Source organism: Loxodonta africana, chromosome 1 (genome assembly GCF_030014295.1).
Source record: "Loxodonta africana isolate mLoxAfr1 chromosome 1, mLoxAfr1.hap2, whole genome shotgun sequence".
NCBI classification, from domain to species: Eukaryota; Metazoa; Chordata; class Mammalia; order Proboscidea; family Elephantidae; genus Loxodonta; species Loxodonta africana.
Genome location: NC_087342.1, coordinates 78,398,179 through 78,424,690, shown reverse-complemented (window position 1 = coordinate 78,424,690; position 26,512 = coordinate 78,398,179). Strand labels below are relative to the sequence as shown.

Below are 26,512 nucleotides of genomic sequence, written 5' to 3'. Positions count from 1 at the left end.
CTGACGTTTGGAGTTACTGTTGAAACTGCCCTTAGAAAATTCTTTCACAAGAGCACAATGCCTAAGGCAAAATATTCCTTACTAACTAATTTAGTCCACTTTTGACTTAAAGGTGACTTTTAGGAAACCAGCTTTCTCAAGGCTCAAGGTTCAAAGATCAACTTAGGGTGATAGCTTCAGGATGAGTCACCACAGGAATTAAAACTCTGTTCCCCAGGCATTCCAAACAAGAGACAATCACAATCAGATTTTAATCTTACAAAGTCATTTCTATAAGTAATGTGGAAAACAGATTGGAAATGATAGTGAAATGACATGAAAACAAAGAGATTAGATCAGATATTATTATAAGAGTCCGGATGAGCCGTGGTGGGACCTTCATTGAGAAGTATGTTTTAGAACATAAAGACCTGTCCTATGATCATTCCTTAGGAACTGGAGTAAGAGCAGTCAGAGACTTGAAATCTTTCCCAGGGGCCTAAACAGTAAGTACAGTTGACTTTTTTCCCAAGAGATTGAGATCCAGCAAGGCTGGAACAACCTCAAGATTGAAGCTAAATTCTAAGAGCCCTGTCTGTTCCAATCTCTTAATTTCTCAATTAACCACTTTTCCCCACCCATTTTTCACTTACAATGGGATCTTGTAGACTGTGAGGGATATTTAATTTACTTAGAAACCATTTGGTCATTTGACCAGCTAAATTTGCTATCTCACATGCTTACTACCTAAGTCCATACTCCAGACATTGTTGCTGTTAGTTGTCAACTAGTTGGTTCCAACTCCTGGCAACTGTCTAGAAACAATGTTAACTGTATAGAAACAATAATTTAAAGTTGTATATCACAAATCTGTGCATTATATAGGTTACTTTTATAAAAATAATTTATTTTATTTATTTTTTTGTAGTCATTGAGAATATACACAGCAAAAACATACACCAATTCAAGTTTCTACATGTACACGTCAATGACATTGATTACATTCTTTGAGTTGTGCAACAATTCTCACTCTCCTTTTCTGAATTGTTGGTCCCCCATTAACATAAACTCACTGCACCCTAAGGTTCCTATCTAGTCTTTCAAGTTGCTGTTGTCAATTTGATCCCGTATAGATAGATCTTAAAAAAGCATAAGGCTCAAGGCAGACATTCTTCACTAGTTAAGCTAAACTGTTGTTTGGGTTTATGAAGACTTCAGGAGATAATTTTGGTTTAAGGTTTAAAGATGATCTTATGGCAATAATTTTGGGTGTTCATTTAGCCTCCATGGCTGCATAAAATACGGATTTCATGAGAATTTGAAATTCTGTTCTGTGTTTTTCCTCTTTTATCAGGATTCTCCTACAGAATCTTTGGTCAAAATACTCCATAATGGCAGCCGTACATCATCCAGTTCCGGTCTCATGCCAAAGGAGGCATTTGTTCAAGGAGGCAATTAGCTACTTATTCCATTCCCTTCTCCCGTTCCTGACTCTCCTTCTTCCTCTGTTGCTCCAGGTGAATAGAGACTAATTGTTGTGCCTTAGATGGCTGCTTGCAAGCTTTTAAGGTTTTAGGAAATATGCAATGAACTAGGAGGTAGAAAAGAAGTGCTAAACTTGTTATTATGCCAGTTAACTGGGATGCCCCGTGAAACCATGACTCTAAACCTCCAAACCAAGGAATCAAATCCCATGAGGTGTTTGGTCATACATAAGCAGTTTTAGCAGCTTTTTTTTTTTTTTTTGGTCATTGGAGTAAATATATCTATCACACAACTTTTGCCAATTCAGCTTTTTACAGGTGTTCAACTTATTGACAGCAATGGCATTAATCTGTTGTGCAACCCATAAGCAATCACCCCATTTTTCCCCCTCACTCCAACCCTTGGTAACCACTAATAAACTTTGGTCTCTGTAGATTTGCCTTTTCTTGTCTTTTTATATAAGTGAAGTCATACAATATTTGTGCTTTTGTGATTGACTTATTTTACTCAACATAATATCTTCCAGCTCCATCCATGTTATAGCATATATCAAAACTTCCTTTTTCCTACTGGCTGAGTAGTATTCTATTGTATGTAAGTACCACATTTTGTTTATCCATTCATCTGTTGACAAGTGCCTTAGTCATCTAGTGCTGCTGTAACAGAAATACCACAAGTGAATGGCTTTAACAAAGAGAAATTTATTCTCTCACAGTCTAGTAGGCTACAAGTCCAAATTCAGGGCACTGGCTCCAGAGGAAGGCTTTCTCTAATTTATTTATCTGTCAGCTCTGGAGGAAGGTCCTTGTCTTTAATCTTCCCCAGGCAAGGAGCTTCTCAGCACAGGGATCCCAGGTCCAAAGGATGCGCTATGCTCCCAGTGCTTCTTTCTTGGTGGTATGAAGTCCCTCTGTCTCTCTGCTTGCTTCTCTCTTTTCTATCTCAAAAGGGATTGGTTTAAGACACAATATAATTTTGTAGATTTTATCAACGTAACTGCCAATAATCCCATCTCATCAACATCATAGAAATAGGATTTGCAACACATAGGGAAATCACATCAGATGATAAAATGGTGGACAATCATACAATACTGGGAATCATGACCTAGCCAAGTTGACAGATATTTTGGAGGAACACAATTCAACCCATTAAAATGGACATTTAGGTTGTTTTCACCTTTTGGCTGTTGTGGCTAGTGCTTCAATGAACATCGGTGTACAAGTTTCTGCTTTCAAATCTTTTGGATGTATACCTAGGAGTGGAATTGCTGGGTCATATGATAGTTTTATTTTTAGTTTTTTTAGGAACTGCCACACTGTTTTCCACGATGGTGGTACCATTTTGGATTCCCACCAGCAATAGATAAGGGTTCCAATTTCCCCAGGATGTCACCAACATTTTTTCTTTTCTTTTCTTTTTTCTTTTATAATCTTAGCCATATGTGGATTACTTTGTAAGTAAAATAAAACACACAAAAAAGTTTTTTTGCAAGAGCCCCAACATTGGCTTTTATTTTAATTTACTATGTTGTTGTTGTCATTAGGCATTATCAAGTTGATCCTGACTCATAGCGACCCTATGCACAACAGAAAGAAACACTGCCCGGTTCTGAGCCATCCTTACAATCGTTGCAATGCTTGAGCTCATTGTTGCAGCCACTGTGTCAACCCATCTCACTGAGGGTCTTCCTCTTTTCCACTGATCCTGTACTCTGCCAAGCATGGTGTCCTTCTCCAGGGACTGATCCCTTCTGACAACATGCCCAAAGTATGTAAGACGCAGTCTCGCCATCCTTGCCTCTAAGGAGCATTCTGGTTGTACTTCTTCAAGGACAGATTTGTTCGTTCTTTTGGCGGTCCATGGTATATTCAATATTCTTAGCCAACACCACAATTCAAAGGTGTCAATTCTTCTTCAGTCTTCCTTACTCATTGTCCAGGTTTCACATGCCTATGAGGTAATTGAAAACACCATGGCTTGAGTCAGGTGCACCTTAGTCTTTAAGGTGACATCCTTGCTTTTCAACACTTTAAAGAGATCTTTCACAGTGAATTTGCCCAATCCAATGTGTCTTTTGATTTCTTGACTGTTGCTTCCATGGGTGTTGATTGTGGATCCAAGTAGAATGAAACCCTTGACAACCTCAGTTCTTCTCTGTTTATCATCGTGTTGCTTATTGGTCCAGTTGTGAGGATTTTTGTTTTCTTTATGTTGAGGTGTAATCCATACTGAAGGCTGTAGTCGTTGATCTTTATCAGTAAGTCCTTCGAGTTCACTTTTGGCAAGCAAGGTTGTGTCATCTGATGCTCCATTGTTCTTCATATAGTCCAGATGAACTACTGGATGCCAGACTTTGTGAATTTTACATTGTTGGGTGTTGAATACTTTGGTATTCCTATTGATCTTCAGCTTTGTTCTGGGTTGTAGTTATTTAGAAACAATTCGGTCCTTTTAGGCCTTGCTTTTAAGATTTGTTAGGTGGGGTGAGACAAATTCTCCATCACTGAGGTAATACCTTTCTTAGTATTCTACCCAATGCCCCTTGAATAATGAAGTTTTCCAACCTGGCTGGTGGACATAGGCACTATTCCTGGCTCTGTGTGTGTTCAATACTATTCCCCTCTATGAGGATATAAAAAAAATCCCCACTTTTTCACTTCTCTGTTCAGTTCTGACACCAGCTGCCCATGAAGCACTTCTCTCTTTGACCCTAGCCACCCCCAGAAGCTAGGTTAGATCTCAAAAGTTAAAAGTACACCCTCCTTCAGAATGCTGAGTTGGTCTAAGACTTCAGATACAGGCACAAGCTTGGGAGTCCCCTGAGTTCCCCCACTTCTGATCTGCTAGCTCCCACTTCTCCTTTAGGTTCAATAATTTGCTGAAATGACTCACAGAACTCATAGAAAGCACTATACTTAATGATTACTGTTTTATTGTAGGGAAAAAGAATACAAAGAGATGCATAGGGTGAGGTCTGGGTGGTTTCCCAAAATGGAGCTTCCACATGCCACAGGTTGCAGTACCCTCCCACTTGCATGAATGCCTTTCACCAACCAGGAAGCTCATGGAGCTTTGGTTTTCAGAGCTTTTTATTTGGGGTCTCATTACATAATGCAAACTCCAGCCCTTGTTCTATGAGGTCAGTCGATACCATGAGGTGATTGTGAGATGGGTTTTTCTGGCTTGGCTAGCCCTCACCCCAGAGTCACCTCATCACCTCACCTAACCTGTTGTTTAGATGTGGCCTGGAACCCTGATTGAAGACCCTTAAATTCCAAGGATTTTTTTTTTTTTTTTTTAGAGATTATGTTTCAGTAATCGAAGTCAAAGACCAAATTCTTTGGATAAAGTTAATATAAACCCCACACCCCTATTCCTCTCAGATTGTTCTTTCTCCAGTCTTGGGTACTTTCCTCACATGCACAATGATTAGTACTCTGCTGAATACTGAAGGGGGACCCTCTGTGGATCTCTTGTTTTCTTTCTCTGTGTGACTCCTTTGTCTCTGGTACTTAATCGTGTGGGCATCCTGGAAACATTGGTCTTCCCAGGCTCTCAGCTTCATCACCTGAATTTAGAGAGGCCATAAGGCTCTTCCTGAATCTCTCCTTCCTGTGCCATGGTCTGGAAACACTCTCAAGGCAGTAAGTTGAGGCAATCATTGCGCTCATCTTTGCTTGGTGTTCAGTGCCTTGAAAGTCATAGTTTCACATATATTTTGCCTTTTTTTTAAAAAAATATGTTTTGTTGATTCAGGTGGGAGAGCAATTCTGGTCCTTGTTATTCCATCTTGGTCAGAAGTGGAAGTCCCCCACTTACCAATTTTAAGGTTGAAAATAAATCATGTCTGAAGAATTAAGACAAAACTGTGGCTCTGAAAACATCATGCTCCCATGAATATGTGTTAATAGTCATCTGGAGCTTTTGTAGGGTTTGTTCCTTATCCTCCAAGTAGATACTGGGGTCTAGAGTAGACCATGGTTATTTATGTGAATATAAGAGCTGAAAGAGACATTTAATGCTATTACTTTTTTTTTTTCTTACCAATGAGGAAACTTTGCTCAAAGTGTTGAGATTATTGTATGATTTCTCCTCTTTAATCCCCTAATATGTTGAATTAGATTAATGCATTTTGTAATGGATTCCTTTAATAAAACCCACTCTTCAGTGATATATTTAAAAATATATTTCTATTTCTGTTTGCAAGGTTGTTTTTTTATTACTATTATAATTTTGCTTCTGTGTTCATTAGTAAAAATGTCCTATACTTTTTCTTTCTTATATTTTCTCCATTGGTATCAACACCCAATGGAATGTCCTGAAATAACTTACAGAACTTTTCTAGTATCTAAAATATTTTTGTATAACATAGGGGTTATCATTTTCTTTAAGATTTCATAGAACTTGTCAGTAAGTTTGTCTCTGACTGGGAACTGTATTTTGTACAAACTCTGTTTAAATTCTTGATTCAGTATTTTAAATGGCTATGTATTAATTCAGTTTTTTTTTTTAATAATATAACTTCTTAGTTGTTTTTTATGTATTAATTCAGGGTTTTTTTTTAAATATAACTTCTTAGTTTAGCTTTGATAGTTTATACATTTCTATAATTTTCCATTTTTTTCTAACAGAATTAAGAGAATTCGAGGCAAATTTTATGATTTGGGTCATTGAAAATCTCTTAAGTACTGAGACGAATTTTCTGGATTATTCATTTATATAAGAGTCTATCCCTCTATCCATTCACTTATTTGCTTTTCTTATAAATCAAATATTTGCTTATGCCAGCTGTCTTCGTTATCTAGAGCTGCTATAACAGAAATACCATAAGTGGATGACTTTAACAAACATAAATTTATTTTCTCACAGTTTAGAAGGCTAGAAGTCTGAATTCAGGGCATCAGCTCTAGGGGAACTTTTTCTCTCTCTGTCTGCCCTGGAGGAAGGCTCTTGTCTCTTCTTAGCTTCTGAGCTTCTACTCCTGGGCAATCTTCATGTGCTGGGCATCTCTCTTCCCCATCTCTCCTTACTAGCTTGCATTTATTATCGTTTATATTTCAAAAGAGATTGACTTAAGATATACCCCACACTACAGCTGCCTTGTTAACATAGCAAAGACAACCCATTCCCAAATGGGATTATAACGACAGGCATAGAAGTTAGCATTTACAACACATATTTTGGGGGGGGACACAATTCAACCCGTAACACCAGATATTGTAATAAGCTCTGTTGCTACAATTAAGGATGATACAGTGTAATAGCTAACCTCCAAGTGGTTAGCTTGATCCTCACTTCCTGGAATCATCCTCCCCCATGCAGTCCCCTCCCACTTGAACCAGGACTAGACTGGCAGAAGTGACAATGTGTGACTTCCCAGGCTAAGTCATAAAAGGCATTGCAGCTTCTTTCTTGCTTTCTCTTGGATTTTTCCTCTGGGAAAATTCAGTTACTGGGTCCATGAGTGGGGAGGAGATGAAGTGTTCTACCAATATGAGTAAACCACCTTGGAAGCAGGTCCTTCAGACACAGGTCTTTAGAGGACTGTGGCCTTTGCAGACATCATGACTTCCCCTTCATGACAGACTCTGGGACAGAACCACCCAGCTAAGCTGTTCCTGATTTCCTGACCTACAGAAGCTGTGAAATAATAAATGTTTATTTTTTTAACTCACTAGATTTTGGAGTACTAGCTAGTACTACAGTATTGCTGTGATAAGTAATATTCACAGAAAATCTTTTTTTTTTTTATTTACATTTTTGAAAGGAAAAATATGGTCAGACAATGAAGTGGCCTTGAATCTATATCTATCAATAGTTTTGGGATTAGAAAAGTTTGTTTCATGCCTTTTTTTTTTTTTACATTTCTCCTTAGTTACCAAAAAAAAATTTGGAGAGATAACTTTTTATCTGGCTTTCTCAAGATTCCAGACTGTTATCACAGACCACAGATCTTGAAAATCAAGTGGTGAAGACTGGAATTAGACGCTCAACTCTCCTCTTGTGTTCCTTTTTTTATCCTAAAAAAAAATAAATCTGAAGTTCCACAGGCAGTCTTCTCTGTATTTTTTTTTTTCATTATTATGCATTAGGTGAAAGTTTACAGAGCAGATTAGTTCCCCATTCAATAGTTTATACATAAAGTGTTCCAAGACATTGGTGTCATTCCCCACAATGTGCCAGCGCTCTCCCCATTTCTATCTTAGGTTCTCCGTTTACTTTTATCCTGATTTTCTACCCCTTCTTGCCTTCTCCACTTTGTTTTTGGGCAAATGTTACCCTTTTGGTCTCATATAATTGATTGTTCTAAGGAGCAATTTTCTCTCGGGTATTACTGTTTATTTTATGGGCCTGTCTATGGTCTAGTTAAAAGGTGGTCTCTGTGAATGGCTTCAGTTCCAGTTCAGAAGAGTGTCTTAAGGCCATAGTCTCAGGGGTTCCTCTGGTCCCTGTCAGACTGGTAAGTGTGGTCTTTTACTTCTCTGCATGTTTTATCTGCCAGCTATAGACCCACCATTAAAAAAATCACTGGGAATAGCCCCTTAAAAGGCAAAATCCTTAGGAATAAATCTAACCAGGGATGTAAAAGACACATAAGGAAAACTACAAAACACTATTGCAAAAAAACCAAACATACATAAATGGAAAAACATACCACGCTCATGGACAGGAAAACAACATTGTGAAAATGTCAGTTCTACCCCAAATGATCTATAGATATAATGCAATTCCAGTGGAAAAACTAATCACCAAATTCATATGAAAAGTAAAGAGGCCCTGGATGAGCAAAGCATTACTAAAGTAAAAGAATAAAGTAGAGGCCTCACAGTACCTGATCTCAGAACCTACTATACAGCCACTGTAGTCAAAACAGCTTAGTACTGGCACAACAACAGGCACATAGACCAATGGTATCGAATTGAGAACCCAGTTGTAAATCCATCCACCTATGGTCAGCTGGGGTCCTGGTGGTGCAGTAGTTAAAGAGCTTGGCTGCTAACCAAAAATGGCTGACAGGTTGAATCCACCAGGTGCTCCTTGGAAACCATATGGGGCAGTTCTACTCTGTCCTATAGGGTTGCTATAAGTTGGAATCAACAGGTTTGGTTTTTTGCTTTTATGGTCAGCTGATCTTTGAAAAAGGACCGAAGTCCATTAAATGGGAAAAAGACAGTCTTTTCAACTGGACAGGGAGAATCCAGAGCGTATAGGGAAAGAGGGAGAGTGCTGACACATTACGGGGATTGCAACCAATGTCACAAAACAATCTGTGTATAAATTTTTGGATGAGCAACTAATTTGCACTGTAAACTTTCACCTAAAACACAGTAAAATAAAATAAAAAATCACTAGCAAAAGGAAATGAAATAACCATAATTAGTTTAGACCATTCATCACTTGTGCAAGCTCTCTGTATGAACAAAATTCTGGTTCTCTTAGCAAGGAGTAAGGGTGAGAAATGCTAGTGTAACCTTGTCAGGTCAACTTTCCTAGCATCATCGCCACCTTGCTCCTCCTCCCAACTTCAGTGTTCTGAACGATGTGCAAGTTTATGTCTTACATGTGCTTGTAAACCCTCCCCTCAATTCTACTTGGCATTTCTACACATCTTTCAAGATTTGCTTCCTAGGTCACTGTATTTGGGGACTCTGTTGAACTCTCTAGGCAGGCCCAAAACCTCAGTTTGCACCTCTTGGTGACAAAGGGGTTCCAATGTCCAGACTATCATTGTCTGCAAAAAACAAAGCACCACAAAAGCAGGAGCTTAGCCTTAATCTAAGGAGAAGTAAGGTATTTCTCACTTCATTCGTTCTAAAGAGTCTGAGGATTCGTATTTGCTGGATTTTACTCGTATACTCTGCCTGGGTAAAATGCGGACTGCAAGATGCAATCTACATTTTTACGCTTTAACCCTCCCAGTTACCAAGAGAGTGAAAGTTTACTTTTGCAGCAGAAATTCCTCCGTTGGCAACTTGTTTTTTAAGAAAAGATACGTAGAGGTTTCTGGAGTTAGGGGATAAGATGCAGAGATAGGGAAGGGAAATTGGGGACTGTTTAGCTGTTTCCATAATTAAAGACAGTCATTGGCAAAGCGTTTTTTACCTTTCCTGAAAGGATCTTTCCTGTGTCCACGATTTCTTTTGAAAAAAGAGAAAATCATTCAGAATAGGAAGATCTAGGAGTCTGTTTCCTACTGAAATTTCCAACCCCAGTTACATAGTCTTCGATTTCCTTGTTCTTTTTTCATCAGTGACAAAATATTTACAGAATACAAGTCAGAATTTCTTAGTGGATTCTTGTAAAACATGGGGATGAAAATTGTAAACCTTGTTGAAGAAAGAACAAAAAGAAAGAAATTTAAATTTAAAAAAGTTTTTGAAGGAAGTAAATTTCTGTTTTATTTCATGATATTGATTTGGAAATAGTAAGTAACATGCAGTGGGGATGTAGCTCAGTGGTAGAGCGCATGCTTAGCATGCATGAGGTCCCGGGTTCGATCCCCAGCATCTCCATTCTTTTACGTTCCTACTCATGAATCATCTTTCTATGTTACTTTCACAAACCATTTCTATAGAATTAGAAAGCATCTTGCCTCCAACTATTTCTGTTTTGCTCCGGTCAAGCTTGTAACCCTTTTGCTTTTTGTTTTCATTTCTCTCCGACCTCAGCAGCGTTTACGTATGGTCACCCACAAAGCGAAACCGAGTGACTTCGGTTTCTGTCCCATTTTTTAAAAAGGTCATTTATCCACATAAATCCAAATTAGAAAATTTGTCAACGTATTAATGTTTTCACTTAGTCTTGGTGCTGGAGGCTGGGGTGGAGGATGGGACGGTCGGCTGTTTCAGGTTTTACATTTTGAGGTTTAATGAGAGAAAGATGGATTTTGCCTGAAGCTCGCTGGAAAGAAAAGGCAATCTTCCCAGACCTGGGATTATGAAAGAATTGAGTAAATTTAGCTTCTCGAAACATGGGAATTCCCTCAGAAAACGAACACAAAGGGGTGAAATACAAGCATTTCGACACAGATACTTTTTCCTTCAGAGACTGCGTTTTGCCAGTAAATTCACAGCCTTCACATCGCTGTGTGGATTTGATCCCTTTTATACCGATCTCTTCATATCGGAATCGACTTGATGGCAACGGGTCAACGGGTCATACTGATCTCTTTTGAAATCTCTGAATTTGCCTCAGTGATTCTAAAACTGCTCACGTCAGTGCTCTTAAAAAAAAAAAATCCACTTCTCTCTCTAAAGCTGTCCCTTTTTATACCATTCACGAGAGTGAGGTCTGTCTTTGGCTAGTTCCTTTGTGTACTTTCCAGAAGGTCTGCTCCCTTTTGGAATGCAACATCTACTGACTGTATCTTGGTGCTTCAGTGTAGACTTCCAACTTGTGACACCCTGACACATTAGCAACTGCAGGAGCTTTAGCAAACAGTTTTTCTGTGGTTTCATTTTTTCTTAGTCTGGTCTCCAGCAGCCCCGGAGCCATGGACAGTCCCTGCCTGGCTGTGATTAATCAGGGACTCCTTGATATGACTAAGGGCAATGTACCAAATCCTTACAAGTACAGGAACCCATCTTAAAAGATAATAATGGCTGCCACCCTTTTTGTCACTTTTTAATGTTTTGGGCTGTCAAACACGGATAGATCCAGTTCTTGTGCCACCTGAACCTCTAAGAAAAAAATACAAAATTTAGGTCTGGGTGTTAGAATGTACCTGTGAAAGTATGGCGTCCTGATGTAGCTTTAAAGATATTAGAACACTTTGAGATTTTTTGCTTCAAAGGACATAATCAAAAAGTGAAAAAAACACCCACAGAATAGGAAATGGGGGAAAATATTTGCAAATCATATATATGATAAGGGACTTGTATCCAGAATACGTAAAGAACTCTTACAACTCAATAGAAAAAAAAAGACAAATAACCCAATTTAAAAGTAGGCAAAGGATAGCTATTTCTCCAAAGAAGATATACAAATGGCCAAAGCCATTTGTAATGATACTGATGCTCAGTATCATTAGTCATTCCAAAAACCAACCCGTTGCCCTGGGGTTGAGTCATAGAGACCCTATAGGTGCCCTATAGGACAAAGAACAGCCCCAGAGTGGCTGGTGGATTCTAACTGCCAACATTTTTGGTTAGCCAAGCTCTTTACCACTGCACCATCGGGGTTCCTCATTAGTCATTAACCCGAAAAAGCCAAGTCCCTTGCCGTTGAGACGATTCCAACTCACGGTGACCCTATATGATCCTATAGGGCAGAGTAGAACTTGAACTGCCAGCCTTTTGGTTTACAACCGAACGTCTAACCGCTTGCGCCGACAGGTAAATGTTGACTAGGTGGTGATCACACCTATTGTTTTGGCTACCTGGAGCAGAGGATTCAAGAAAATCCTGAAGCAGCCGACGAGGGTGGGATTCGAACCCACGCGTGCAGAGCACAATGGATTAGCAGTCCATCGCCTTAACCACTCGGCCACCTCGTCAGGTACTGTTGGCTTCTCGGAAAGTGCAAATTAAAACTACACTGAGATACCACTTTACAGTATACCATAATACATGCGCATAATAGCTATTATTCATATGACAGACAATAGCAAGTGTTAGAGAAGATGTGGGGTAATTGAAACTCACACACATTACTGGTGGGAATGTAAAATAGTAAGACCACTTCTCAAAAAGTTATGGCAATTTCTCAAAAAGTTAAACATAGAGTTTCCTTCTGACCCAGCAATTTCACTTTTAGGTATACATCCAAGAGAAATGAAAATACATATCCACACAAAAACTTGTACACCAATGCTCATTTCAGCATTATTTTTTAATAGCCAAAAAGCTGGAATCAACTCAACTGTGCATCAGTGGATGAACTGGTAAGCAAAATGTGACATATCCATACAAAGGAATATTATTCAGCCATAAAATTATTGAAATATTGATACATGCCACAACATGAACCTTGAAAATATTATGCTATGTGAAAATAGTAAAATACAGAAAGCCACGTATTGTATCATTTCATTTATCTGAAATGTCCATAATAGGCAAACCTACAGACACAGAAAGTAGGCTAGTGGTTGCCAGGGGGTGAGGGTTATAGGAGTGATCGCTAATGGACATGGGACTTCTTTTGAGAGTAATGAAAATATTCTGAAATTAGACAATGGTGATGGATACACAACTCTAAATACACTAAAAACCACTGAAGTGTACACTTTAAAGGGTGAAGTTTATGTCATGTGAATCTTATCTCAATAGAGTTGTTATTTAAAATGAAGAAGCTTAGAATGATACTGAAGAACCCCAAAGATGAACAAATGGCAAGGCATACCATACCATATTTATTGGTACAAAGACTCAACATCAACTTTACTCAAGCTAGTTCATAAATGTAATGCAGCCTGGTCAATTCATGGTTGTTTTTTGCCAGGGAGGAGAGACACGCTAATTCTAAAATTCATAAGAAAAAAAAAAAGGTAAAAACGGTCATATATCAGATAAGGAGGGTAATAGAGGGGGAATGAACTTATAGGATCTCTCTTTCTCCGTCTCTATTTAGAGTGACAAAAAGAGAGAGAAAATTTTAACCTGAATGTTATTTTCTCTCGGCACCATAATCTTATTATTTCACTGTTTTTTGTTTGTTTTTTTAGTTTCCATTGCTGCTGATGAGAAATCCACTATAAATTTAGTATTTTTTTTTTATTACTATGTAAGAAGCTTATCTTAACTGAAGGAAAAATAAGATCAGACTTACGAGATATTTTCATGAAGTATGATGACAGTTTATAAGCAAACTAGTTTTTACCAGCAAGAGAAAACATTAGCAAAAAAAAAAAAAATCAAAGCAAATACATCTTCACAGTTTCCCTATACTAGAAAAGATTTTTCATTGAACCATTAACTTTAAAGTAATATAAGAGGTTTTTTTTCAATGCTAAAAAGACACGATATGTTTCTTTTCTCTTCATGGGCATTAATTATTTTTACCTTTTAGCTATTAAAAATGCTTTGAGACTTTTTTCAGACAATTTTAAAATTGAAAACTCAATGGATAAAGTTAAAAAAAAAATGCTGTTTCAAAGTTTTATGCCCCAAGTAAAACATACCACATAAATTGTGTTTAAAGCATATATCAGCTTGATTTATCTAAATAGTGTTAAGGTAATTCATTTAAGATTCATATTCTACTGTACTTGAGTTAAAGCACAATTATAATTGTTCTACTGAATCTTTTTGTTCTGTGTGTCTTTTAGAATTAATCTTTGTTTTACTTCAATATTACTACAAGGCATAAATTAAGGAAGACTTCAATCTCTCGCATTTCTTCATACTTGGAAAAATCTCAGGAATTACCTACTCAAATTTTCCTCCCCTTCTCCTGTAAAAAACCATTAACAGACAGATATAAGGCTTTTTCACTCCACCCTTCATATTTGTGTCTCATGTTTTCCTTTTTTTTCTCTCTCTACTTTGTGCCCTGGGCAAGTTTCACAGGTCATCTCCTAGTTTACTAATCTTCTCTGCAACCGCAAAATTGCCGTTTATTCTTTGATTTAATTTCAATTATTATATTCTTCATTTCTAGAAGTTCTATTTAGTTCTTTTTCCATTTTTCCTTCCCTTTTTTACATTCCCCTATTTTTAATTACAGTTTCCTTTCACATTTTTATTAATCTTAGTGATTTGAAGTTCCTTTTATATGTGCTTTTTTATTGTGGAAAATACACATAGCAAAACATGCACCAATTCAATAATTTCTACATGTACAATACAGCAACACTGATTACATTCTTCACCCATTTTCAATTTGTTTCTCTCCTATTGACATAAACTCACTTCCCCCTAAGCTTCCTATGTAACCTTCTGAGTGGCTTTTATTGACTTGATCCCATATACACATAGCAAGTTCTTTAAAAGAGCACAACTCTTGTGGCAGACATTCTTTACTAGTAAGTTAGACTATAGTTTGTTTTAAAGAAGGCTTCAGGGAACATTTTTGGTTTATGGTTTCAAGGCTAAAGATTATCTCAGGGCAATAATTTTGGGAGTTCATCCAGCCTCAATGGCTCTATAAAGTCTGGATTCCAGGAGAATTGAAATTCTGTACCTCATTTTCTTTTATGATGGCTTTTTAAATGTTTTATTATCTTCAGTTGTATGGTGCTAATTTCACTATTACTTAGTATGTTTATTCTCCCTCATGTTGGTTTAGTCCACATCATTTTTATTATAACATACTTAATGGAGTTGCTTTTTATTCTGGGGACCAAGTTCCTGGCTGCTAACCAAAGGGACAGGAGTTCAAATCCACCAGCTGTTCCTTGGAAACTCGATGGGGCAGTTCTACCCTGTCCTACAGGGTTGCTATGCATCTGAACTGGCTCCACAGCACCTAACAACAATGTTCTGGCAAACTTTCCCCAAAGACTTTTTTTTTTTTTTTTTTGCAGTTGCTTCTGTCACGTTCCCTGGAGTTCCAGTAATAGATCAGTTTTCACCTTAGTTTCTGGTCTGATATTCCTGAACCCTGTCTGATATTCCTGAACCCTGTAAAAAAAAAAAAAATTTTTCTTTTTTTTTTTTGAACCCTGTAGGTGGCATAAATTTAGGCCACACATTCTGGATTGGTGCAGTTTGGATTTTGATTTTTCATTGGAAATGTTGCTTTAATTGTTACTTTCACAAAAGCTCCTGGCAGAAGACAACCTTCCTTGCTGTTTTCCACTATAGTTTGTCGAATTTTTCTAGTCTTCTGCCCAGGGTGGGAAAAGCCTTTGGAGCCTCATTTTCACATCTCTGTCCCCAAATGGGCCCCAGGCCATGTCTTCTGACTCTGAATGCACTAAGGTGGAGCTGCTATCATTCTATAGAGCTTCTGTCTACTTCTCTAGCTTAAAAGGTGTCAATTCATGTACTTAGAATGCTGGACTCGGATTTCCTTTGTATTTTAACCTAGAGACTTCCTTACTTCCCCCTTCCTTTTTTTCTTTTTGATATTGCATATGCATTTATGTTTCCACTTACATTTTAAACGTTTTATGAAAAATAGACTTTATTTTTTAGAGTAATTTTAGGTTTACAGAAAAATTTCGCAGAAAGTACAAAGTACAAAGTTGCTGTGTACTCCCTCCACCCAACAACAGTTTCCCCTATTTTTTTTAGTATCTTGCCTCATTGTGATACATTTCTTACAACTGATGAACCAACCAATGGTGATACATTATTATTAACTAAATCCATAGTTTGCATTATTCTGTGGGTTTTGACAAATGTACAGTGTCATGTATCTACCATTGCAGTATCACACAGAATATTTTTTACTGCCCTAAAAATGCCTTATGCTCCACCTATTCATCCCTCCCTCCTTCCCCCTGAACTCCTGGCAACCGCTGATCTTTTTACTGTCTCTATAGCTTTTCCTTTTCTAGAAAGTCATATAGTTGAAATCATACAATATGCTTTTCGAGACTGGATTGTTTCACTTAGCAATAGGCATTTAAGATTCCTCCATGTCTTTTCATCATTTCACAGCTCTTTTTTTTTAAATCACTGAATAATATTTCACGATATGGTTGTACCATATTTCTTATCCACTCACCTTTAGAAGGACATCTTGGTTGATTCTAATTTGGGGCCATTGTGAATAAGTTGTTAAAAACACTTGTGTGCAGGATTTTGTGTGCACATATATTTTCACCTTATTTCGGTAGATACCTAGGAGCATGATTGCTAGATTGTACGGTAAGCTAATGTTTAAGTTTATTTAAAAAAAAAAACAAAAACTGCCAAATTGTCTTCCAAAGTGGCTGTACCATTTTGCATTCTCACCAGCAATGAATGAGGGTTCTTATTGCTCCATGGCCTCAACAGCATTTGGTGGTGTCAGAGTTTTTAAATTAAGCCATTCTAATACCTTTGCAGTGGTATTTCAAGGTTGTTTTAATTTGTAACTCCCTAATGTCCAGCGTTTCTTAAGCTGAAAAAGCTGAAGAAAAAATTCAAGCCTTGAGTTGCAACATTGAAGGAGTCAATGAGCAAAATATTGAACGATGCAGGAAATATCAAAAGAAGATGGAAGGAATACAGAGTCACTGTACCAAAAAGAATTTGTTGACATTCAACCGTTTCAGGAGGTAGTATATGATCAAGAACAAATGGTATTGAAGGAAGAAGTCCAAGCTGCGCTGAAGGTATTGGCAAAAAACTCAGGAATTGATGGAATACCAATTGAGATATTTCAACAAATGGATGCAACACTGGAAGTGCTCACTCCTGTACGCCAAGAAATTTGCAAGACAGCTACCTTGCCAACCAACTGGAAGAGATCCATATTTGTGCTCATTCCAAAGAAAGGTGACCCAACAGAATGTGGAAATTACTGAACAATATCATTATTATCACACACAAGTAAAATTTTGCTGAAGATCATTCAAAAATGATTGCAGCAGTACATCCACAGGGAACTGCCAGAAATTCAAGCCAGATTCAGAACAGGACATGGATTGAGGGATATCTTTGCTGATGTCAGATGGATCCTGGCTGAAGGCAGAGAATATCAGAAAGATGTCTACCTGTGTTTAATTGACTATGCAAAGGCATTTGACTGTGTGGATCATAACAAGTTATGGATAACATTGTGAAGAATGGGAATTCCAGAACACTTAATTATGCTCATGAGATGCCTATGCATAGACCAAGAGGCAGTCGTTAGAACAGAACAAAGGGATACTGTGAGGCTTAAAATCAGGAAAGGTGTGAGTCAGGGTTATATCCTTTCACCATACTTACTCAATGTGTATAGTAAACAAATAATATGAGAAACTGGACTATATGAAGAAGAACACAGCATCAGGATTAGAAGAAGACTCATTAACAACCTGCATTATGCAGCTGACATAACCTTGTTTGCTGAAAGCAAAGAGGACTCGAAGTACTTGCTGATGAAGATCAAAAAACTATAGTCTTCAGTGTTTTTTTTTTTCAGTGTGGATTTATACCTCAGCACAAAGAAAACAAAAATCCTATCAACTGGGCCAGTAAGCAACATCATGATAAATGGAGAAAAGATTGAAGTTGTCAAGGATTTCATTTTATCTGAATCCACAATCAACAGCCATGGAAGCAGCAGTCAAGAAATCAAAAGATGCATTGGATTGGGAAAATCTGCTGCAAAAGACCTCTTTCAAGTATTAAAAAATTGAAGATGCCACTTAAAAGACTAAGGTGCTCCTGACCTAAGCCATGATGTTTTCAATGCCTCATATGCATGTGAAAGTTGGACAATGAATAAGGAAGACAGAAGAAGAATTGACATCTTTGAATTACAGTGTTGGTGAAGAATATTGAATATACCATGGTCTGCCAAAAGAACAAACAAATCTGTCTTGGAAGAAGTACAGCCAGAATGCTCCTTAGAAGCAAGGATGGCAAGACTTGTCTCACACACTTTGCACGTGTTATCAGGAGGAATCAGTCCCTGGAGAAGGATACCATGCTTGGTAAAGTAAAGGATCAGCAAAAATGAGGAAGACCTTCAACAGTATGAATTGACATAGTGGCTGCAACAATCAACTCAAGCATAACAATGATTGTGAAGATGGTGCAGGACTGAGCAGTGTTTCTTTCTGTTACACATAGGGTTGTTAGGAGTCAGGCTGACTTGATGGCACCTAACAACAGTGACCTATGATGTCAAGCTTCTCTTTAATATGCTTATTTGCCTTTTGTGTAACTTCTTTGGTGAAGTGTCTGTTTAGATCTTTTACCCATTTTTTAGTTGGGTTGTTTGTTTTCTTATGAGTGTTAGGAGCTCTTTGTATATCTTGGATACAAGTCCTTTATTGGATATGTCTTTTACAAATATGTTCTCCCAGTCTGTGGCTTGTGTTTTCATTCTCTTAACCATATCTTTCACACAGCGGAAGCTTTTAATTTTAATAAAGTTCAACTTATCAATTTTTTTCTTTCATAGATTCCTCTTTTGGTGTGTTTAAAAAGTCATCGCCAAACCCAAAGTTATCTAGATTTTCTTCTATGTTATCTGCTAGAAATTTATAGTCTTGCATTTTACATTTAGGTCTGTGGTCCATTTTTGAGTTAATTTTTTGTGAAATGTGTAAGGTCTGTGTTTAAATACTCTTTTTGCTTAGGGATATCCAGTTATTCCTGCACCATTTGTAGAAAAGATTATCCTTTCCGTCACTGAATTGCCTTTGCGCACTTGTCAAGATGAGTTGACTAAATTATCAGCTTTCTATACTATTCCACATCAATTTGTCTATTATGTCACCAGTACCTCACTCTCTTGATCACTATAGCTTTATACTAAGACTTGAAGTCAGGCTGTATTAGCCTTCCAACTATTTTTCTTCTGTATTAACTATTCTGGATCTTTTGCCTTTCCATATAAGCTTTAGGATTAGTTTGTTTATATCCATAAAAAATAACTTGCTGGGATTTTGTGTGGGATTGCATCGAATCCATAGATCAAGTTGGGGAGAACTGACATCTTAACTGAGTCTCTCCATCCATAAACATGTAATGTTTCTCCATTTATGTATATCTCCTTTTATTTCTTTTGAGTTTTGTAATTTTCTTCGTATAGATCTCATACATATTTTGTTAGATTTATACCTAAGTGTTTCATTTTTTGATGCTAATGTAGTGGCATCATGTTTCTAATTTCAATTTTCAATTGTTTATTGCTAGTATAATTGACTTTGTATATTAACCTTGTATCATGCAGCCTTACTATAATCGTTTGTTGATTTCAGAAGTCTTTTTGTCAGTTCTTTGAGATTTTCTACATAGACAATCATATCATCTGTGAACAAAGACAGTTTTATTTCTTCCAAAAAAAAAAAAGTTTTTCTTTTTAATCTGTATACATTTTATTTCTTTTTCTTATCCAACTGCATTAGCTAAGACTTCCAGCCTTGCTCTTGGTCTTAAGGGGAAATCACTCTGTTTCTCACCATTAAATATGATGACAGCTGTAGGTATTTTGTAGATAGTCTTTATAAGGACTTTCTCCCTATTCCTAATTTCCTGAGAGCTTTTATCATGAATAGATATCGATTTTGTCAAATAGTTTCTGTGCATCTATTGATATGATCACATGATTTTTCTTCTTTGACCTGCTGTTATGATGAATTACACTGTTTTTCAAATGTTGAACCAGCCTTGCAACATGGAATAAACCCCACTGGGTCATTGGGCATAACTGTCTTTATACATTATTGGATTCAGTTTGCTAATATTTTGCTGAGGAATTGTGCATCTATGTTCATGAGACAGATTGCTTTATATTTTCCTTGCTTGCAATGCTTTGTCTGTTTTTGGCAGTACGATAATGCTAGACTCAAAAAATGAATTAAGCAGGGTTCCTTCTGCTTGTATTTTCTGAAATAAATTGTAGAGAATTGGTATCATTTCTTCTTTAAATGTTTGTTAGAATTCACAAGTGAAACCATCTGGGCCTTGTGCTGTCAGTTTTGGAAGGTTATTAATTTTTGCTTCAATTTCTTTAATAGATACAGGCTGTAAGTTGGGGCCTGTCTTAACAGCAAGAACAATAATGTAATTTATGAAAATTTCTTGTTTGATAGTCTATCGTATGTAGCCATCTTGTACCTAGTTGTAGCCACAGAACTTATTTCAGCACCTGACACACAGTAGGTACTCACTAATGTGACTTTTATTGAAAAAAACAAAAAACAAACAAACAAAACTGTTGCTGTTAAGTCATTTCCAACTCATGGCAACCCCACGAGTTAAAAATTAGAACTGCTCCATAGGGCTTTCTTGGCTGTAATTTTTGTGGAAGCAGATTGCCAGGTCTTTCTTCTACAGCACCTCTGGGTGGGTTCAAACCACCAGCCTTTAGGTTAGTAGTCTAGCACAAACCATTTGTGACACAAGAAACACCTACATGGACAATATTTCACCGTAAATACTATCATCCCAATTGTACTTTTGTGTCTAAAATTTATACAATCCTTTGATCGTAGATAATTCAGCTAATCAGACTTCAAAATGCCATGATTTCTGGCCCATTATGATTTTTGGGGTGCTTTTTCAAAACTCAGTAAATATACAGCAACTGTAGCTGGAGTAGTAGTGGTAGTCCTAAACCTAGTGTTTTGCTAATATATACTAAATTAAAAATTGACCATCCTGGTTAATGAGAAAATAAGTTTATATTCACCACAAAAACATTCTGAGTGGGATTGAAAATGGCTATGCTAAACATTTGACTCAAGAGAGGAATTATGAAAGACTTTAGGATTCAAGGGCACTGCCAGTCCCAGAGTAATCCCTTGGTGATGCAAATGGTTAACTGCTCCACCTACTAACCAAAAGGTTGGTGGTGCAAACCCACCCAGAGGTCCTTTAAAAGACAGACCTGGTGATCTGCTTTCAAAAGGTAACAGCCTTGAAAATCCTATGGAGCAGCTCTACTCTGCACACGTGTGGTGGCCCTGAGTGGGAGTAGACTCAATGGCAACTGGTTTGGTTGGGGTTTTTGACCAGTCCCAGAGGCACTTCCAGCCTTTGTTTGGTTAAAGAAATTATTCTGGAGTCCTCCCTGTTGCCCTTTTAACAAGGCAGCCGAAGCTCGGTAGATGTGCAGTAAGCCAAAAGAAAAAAGATTTCCACGCTTCTCCTTTTCAGCACCAACCTCAATCCCAATTAAAGGCAGAAAACTAGGACCCAAACATTAACACTTAAGAATGGATTCTTGATTTTGTGATTTTTTCAAGTCATTTAATATGTATTTAATTTCTAAATAAAGTGAAGACGATACTAAAGAGCATCCCCTTGAAATCTCAAAATGAGGAAGGCAGAACTGAAAACGAGGAATTTCTCGATGACGTCTCCAGAACCCCTGCAAGTTGTGGTTTCCATCTGTACACCTCCTAAGAGCCACAAGAACAAAAGGTCATTTCCCTGCCTCGGGCAAGGAACGGGTCTCGGAATTTGAATCATAAAACCGTTAAGAGAGCCCTGACCAAGCCCCCTCCTTGGCTTATAAAGGGTGTAAGGTCTCACAGCTCTTAGAAGAGTCTGAAAGTGTTATGCGTTTCTGTTTGTTTTTCAAAGCACATACGTGCCATCTTCTAACGGCCAAGAATGTCATTAATCTGATAAAAGTTGTAACTGATTTATTTTAATAGAAAAGCCTTTCACTTCACTTTTAGAATATTCAGTTACTTGAAGATTCTAAATTACTGCAATCCGGTGGAATTTAAAAACGGTTCCGGTCGCACTCAGGAAGGCCCTTTCCTCCGCACTGAGCACGCAGCTCGTCTCCACTCTCGCGGATTCTGTGGTTTCATCTGCCCTCGGGGACACGCTGACATTGTTCTAGTACATTTTCTAAGCGGTTGTGTGCCTGCATATGTGTGTGTGTCAAGCTTGATGAGAGTCTAAACTCCGGAAATTCCTTGCCTGACACTGCCTTTACTACGAAGTCAGATTTGAGAAGTGCGTGCACTGATTGACAACACAGCTGTTCACCTAATCGAGTACGATTTGTTCATAAAAGAAGCCATACCCTCCGCGCCACCGGCCCTGTGGCTTAGTTGGCTAAAGCGCCTGTCTCGTAAACAGGAGATCCTGGGTTCGAATCCCAGCGGGGCCTTTTTCGTCAAAAGGGGAAAACGTTTTAATTTCTAGTCTGAAGTTACCTTAAATCACAATGTCACATCCACTGCTCCGTGCTCTGATCTCTCCAAATTCCCCTCATTCCACCTACATACTCAAAAACTCAGGCTCTGTACCGATGATCTATCACACAAATATATTGGGATTTAACTGTTCTTGGGGGTTCAAAATCAATCATAGGTCAACAATTTCTAAAATAAAATGGAAAAACCTTAAATATAAACCATTAAAAAATATATTCTGCTGCTTTTTCAAACCCTAAGCACTCTTAAAAATGGTTACCGTTCCTTGAACACTTGCTGTGTTGTGTTTTGTGTATTTTCTCACGTTTTTAATCCCAAGAAATACTCTCAAAAATAAGCATTATTATGTACATTTTACAGATGAGGAAACTGAGAATTGGAGAGAAGTGAAGTAACTTGCCAGAATTACACAGCTAGTAAGTAATTAAGCTAGAAATTAAAGTCATTATTTCTCAGTTAAAAGTCCTGGTCTTAAATACCAAATAATCTTATTTACAAAAGCAACCAGTATCCAGCATGGTTTAGGGATACTACCTCCTAAAATTGTTTAATGAATGAACTTATTTGATTACCTAATGAAAACTCTGGACCATGACCAAAAAAAAAAAAAGACATACGAAAAAATTTTGTATATACTTTCAAGGCGCTCACTGACCTCCTTAGTCCCTTGGGTGTCCATGAACCACTGAAAGAAATCCTTGACTTTTGTAAATCACAAATCGGTATTAAGGAAATATAAGCCGTTGTAGGAACCGATTATATTTCTTGATGTTTGTCTTAGTTTCTTAGTGCTGCTGTAACAGAAATGTGGAACACTGGTGGCACAGTGGTTAAGAGCTTGCCTGCTAACCAAAAGGTCTGCAGTTTGAATCCACGTGGAATGGGTTTGGGTTTGGTTTGAACAGAGATACCACAAGGGGTGGCTTTAGCAAACAGAAGTTTGTTTTCTCACAGTAAGGAGGCTAGAAGTCTGCATTCAGGGCGCTGACTCGAGGAGAAGGCTTTCTCTCTGTCTTCTCAGGAGGAAGGTCTTTGTCTCTTTTCAGCTTCTGTTCCTTCATTCCTTGGCGACCTTCATGTGGTATGTCATCTATCAGTGGTATCACTAGGGGAGTGCGGGGCTGTGGAATGAACTGGGTGACACTGTCAGAGGGGGTGACACCAAAATGACTGTCTATAAGATTCTTGAGCAGTATTTCAGCAGAAATTAATTTTTTTTTTCTAAAAAGTCCCTGTAGTTAGTTACAACAACAAAAACATTTCTCATAAGCCTGGCTTGCATGTATCAATAAACCTACAAGGCTAAAACTGCATGCTAATTTACTTTTTTAAACCTTTTAACAACCTCCATTAGAGCCTATTATTACTCAATTACAAGGAACAAATCTATGCTTACAATCACGTGGTTTCATCTGTAGGCTAAAAGCCCCCGCTGTTGTTTTCGTTTCTGTAGGTGTTATATAGCAGCTGATTTTGTCCAATTTTCTGATGTTTTACCTACAATATTGTGGTAATGGATATTTGTGAACCTATATCAATAACTTTTTTGAGAATGTAGTATAGTAATTAAAGGAAAAGAAGGATGATACACGGGAATACAATTTATGAGTAAAGTTAGTACAAAAAAACATTACTAAGAATTCTGTATGGTCTGGTAGAGGAGGAGGTCCATGGGAGGGGTGTCACCATGAGTTACTGTACTGGGTGACACCAACCCTAGTGATGTCACTGGCATCTCTCCCCTCATCTGTGCTTGCTTGTTTTTGTGCCTAATCTGCACTTTAATATCTCAAAAGTGATTAGTTTAAAACATACTCTATACTGATGATGGCCTCATTAACATAACATGGAAACCTCTATCCCCAGTGAGATTACATCCACAGGTATAGGGGTTAGGATTTACAACACATATTTTGTGGGGACACAATGCAATTCATAACAATGTTGATTTTTATATGACTATCATTCCCTTTCCTTAGTTTTTTAAAATTCGGCCATTAGAGGCAGATGTTTGGACTGGGGGATCATGAATCTAAACCAGCATGTCAATTCCATGATATTATATTTCTCTTTTTGCTTCTGGATGTAAGATCACTGAAATGAATTTTAGAAGGGATTCTATGGGTGCACAAGCTCCTCTTAAAGCGGATCCCAAGCTGTTGAAGATCTGCCTTTATCTATTTTAGTTGATGGTTCTGGAGCTCATTCATTCATTCGATCATTCATTCAAAAATTATGTATTGAATGCCTACTTATGCTAGTTTATGGAAATGTGAATTAAGTAGGTCTGGTCTACCAAAGAGAAGATAAGAGCTTAGTTGGGGGGACAGAAATTAATTACATAAGTACAAATATACATAAAACATTGTGGCTGTGATAAGTGCTACAAAACCTAATTAGTGAGATTTAGAACAAGTAAGAGGAATTTGGTTAAGTCAGGGAGATCAGAGGAGAGACTTGAGTTGCAAAGAAAGGAAAGAACAGTTTAGGAAAGTCAGGCAAACCACAGAGTATTTCAAGCAGAAGAAGTCAGGGAAAGTGCCTAAGACTGAAGGAAAGCCAATATGGCTAGAGTGGAAGGATATTGGTAAACAGCAAGAGATATGAAGCTGGAGGAGGATGGGGCTACACCATGTCAGACTTTTATAGGCTATATTTGGGAGTTTTAATTTTATCTTAAAAGGAATTAGAGAATCCATCTGGAGGCAGATATGAAAATACACTCATTTCAAAATATTGCTAATCAAGAAATAAAAATTTGAAGCTAGGGATTTGTTCTCCAGAATTGTTTATCGGTTTCTTGTTGGCAAAGAGCTTTAAATCAAAAAAGAAAAGAGCAGACTTTAAGCGACACAAATAAAGGTATAGAAAGTATAAACACAAGAAACGATCAAAGGGAATACCATCCTATTTTCAGGGAGAAACCACACAATTGAGAGTTTATTTCTCCAACCCCAAGAAAGTTCACAAGTGACTACTTTTCAAGATGATTAAGAATAAAAATTTGACAGAAAAATAATTTAATGCATCCATTGCCTTGCCTAATTATAGATCAAAAAGAAAATAATTGTATCTTCTTCTCTTTTTACCTAATGGTGATGAACTTGCTAATGTTTTAATGAGCATTCTATTGGGCTAACGGGGAGTTCTCTTTGGAAATTTTAGCTCTCCATTCTGTTTCTTATTGGAAGTTCTTAGCTGCCAAAGTAAGATAAATTGGAGGTCAAATTCTCTAAGGCCTTTTGATCCTCAAGAGGGGTTATCTAAAGAGCCTTAAGGGAGCTCTTCAAATTCAGCAAACATCTGAATCAGTCTCATCACATTGCAAACTCAACAAAGAACTCCTAAGATTCTGCAGTGGGGCACACATTGAAAATGAAGTGACTCCCAATGCAATATAGGGATACCATCCTCCTTCTGGGAAAATCAATCCTCATTCAATGGATGAAATTATTTTTGTAAATAATCTGTGCCCATATAAGTGCAGAGAAAAGACTGTCAGTCGAGTGACTGATCATACATTGGAGGAAAAGGAACAGGTAATTTTGGGTGATAGAGTCTATGCATGTCCTGGATCTGCCATTAGCCAGATGTGGACCTTCGTTGAGAGTCTTTACTGCTCTGGCCTATGTTTCATTCTTTTCTTTTTAACTTTTACTTTTTGAAATAACTTCATTTTCCAGAAAAGTTACAAGAATAGGAATTCCTGTATATCCATAGGTTCACTATGAGTCAAAATCGACTCGACAGCAATAAGTTCTTCACCTAAATTGCCAAAAGTGAACATTCTACCTTAAATGAGAGAATAAACTAAATGGTTTATTTTATATTATATAGTACTATTTCAGATTGAGTTATAGATATGATAGCCCTTTACTCCTAAATACTTCAGTAGATGTTTCCTAATAACAAGAACATTCTCTTACACAACCACAGTACAATGATCAAAATCAGGAAATTAACACTGATACAAGACTATTATCCATTAATATAGGTCTTATTCAGATCGTGCTAATTGTCCCTACGATGTTCTTTTTTTATAAAGGAAATCTTTCATAATGTGTTGAATTCAGTTGCCATGTCTCTTTCATCTCCTTTAATCTGTAGACTTTCTTTTTCTTTGGTGATGCTGGCTTTTTTGAAGAGTATAGGTCAGTTCAAATCTGTCAAAGGATAAATTTGATGCATTGAACGCTTATGACTGAAGACCAGACCAGTTGTGGAATGACTTCAAAGACATCATATATGAAGAAAGCAAGAGGTTATTAAAAAGACAGGAAAGAAATGAAAGACCAAATGGATGTCAGAAGAGAACCTGAAACTTGCTTTTGAACTTGGAGTAGC

At 37.4% G+C, this 26,512-nt stretch overlaps 3 non-coding genes across 3 annotated transcripts; 2 read left to right on the top strand and 1 right to left on the bottom strand.

Annotated features, from left to right (window-relative positions):
• Positions 1 to 9,908: 9,908 nt before the first annotated feature.
• On the top strand, positions 9,909 to 9,980 carry TRNAA-AGC (transfer RNA alanine (anticodon AGC)). Its single transcript has one exon. It is a non-coding gene; the product is annotated as a tRNA-Ala (tRNA).
• Positions 9,981 to 11,880: 1,900 nt separating this feature from the next.
• TRNAS-GCU (transfer RNA serine (anticodon GCU)) lies at positions 11,881 to 11,962 on the bottom strand. Its single transcript has one exon. It is a non-coding gene; the product is annotated as a tRNA-Ser (tRNA).
• Positions 11,963 to 22,048: 10,086 nt separating this feature from the next.
• On the top strand, positions 22,049 to 22,122 carry TRNAT-CGU (transfer RNA threonine (anticodon CGU)). Its single transcript has one exon. It is a non-coding gene; the product is annotated as a tRNA-Thr (tRNA).
• The last annotated feature ends 4,390 nt before the right edge of the window (positions 22,123 to 26,512 follow it).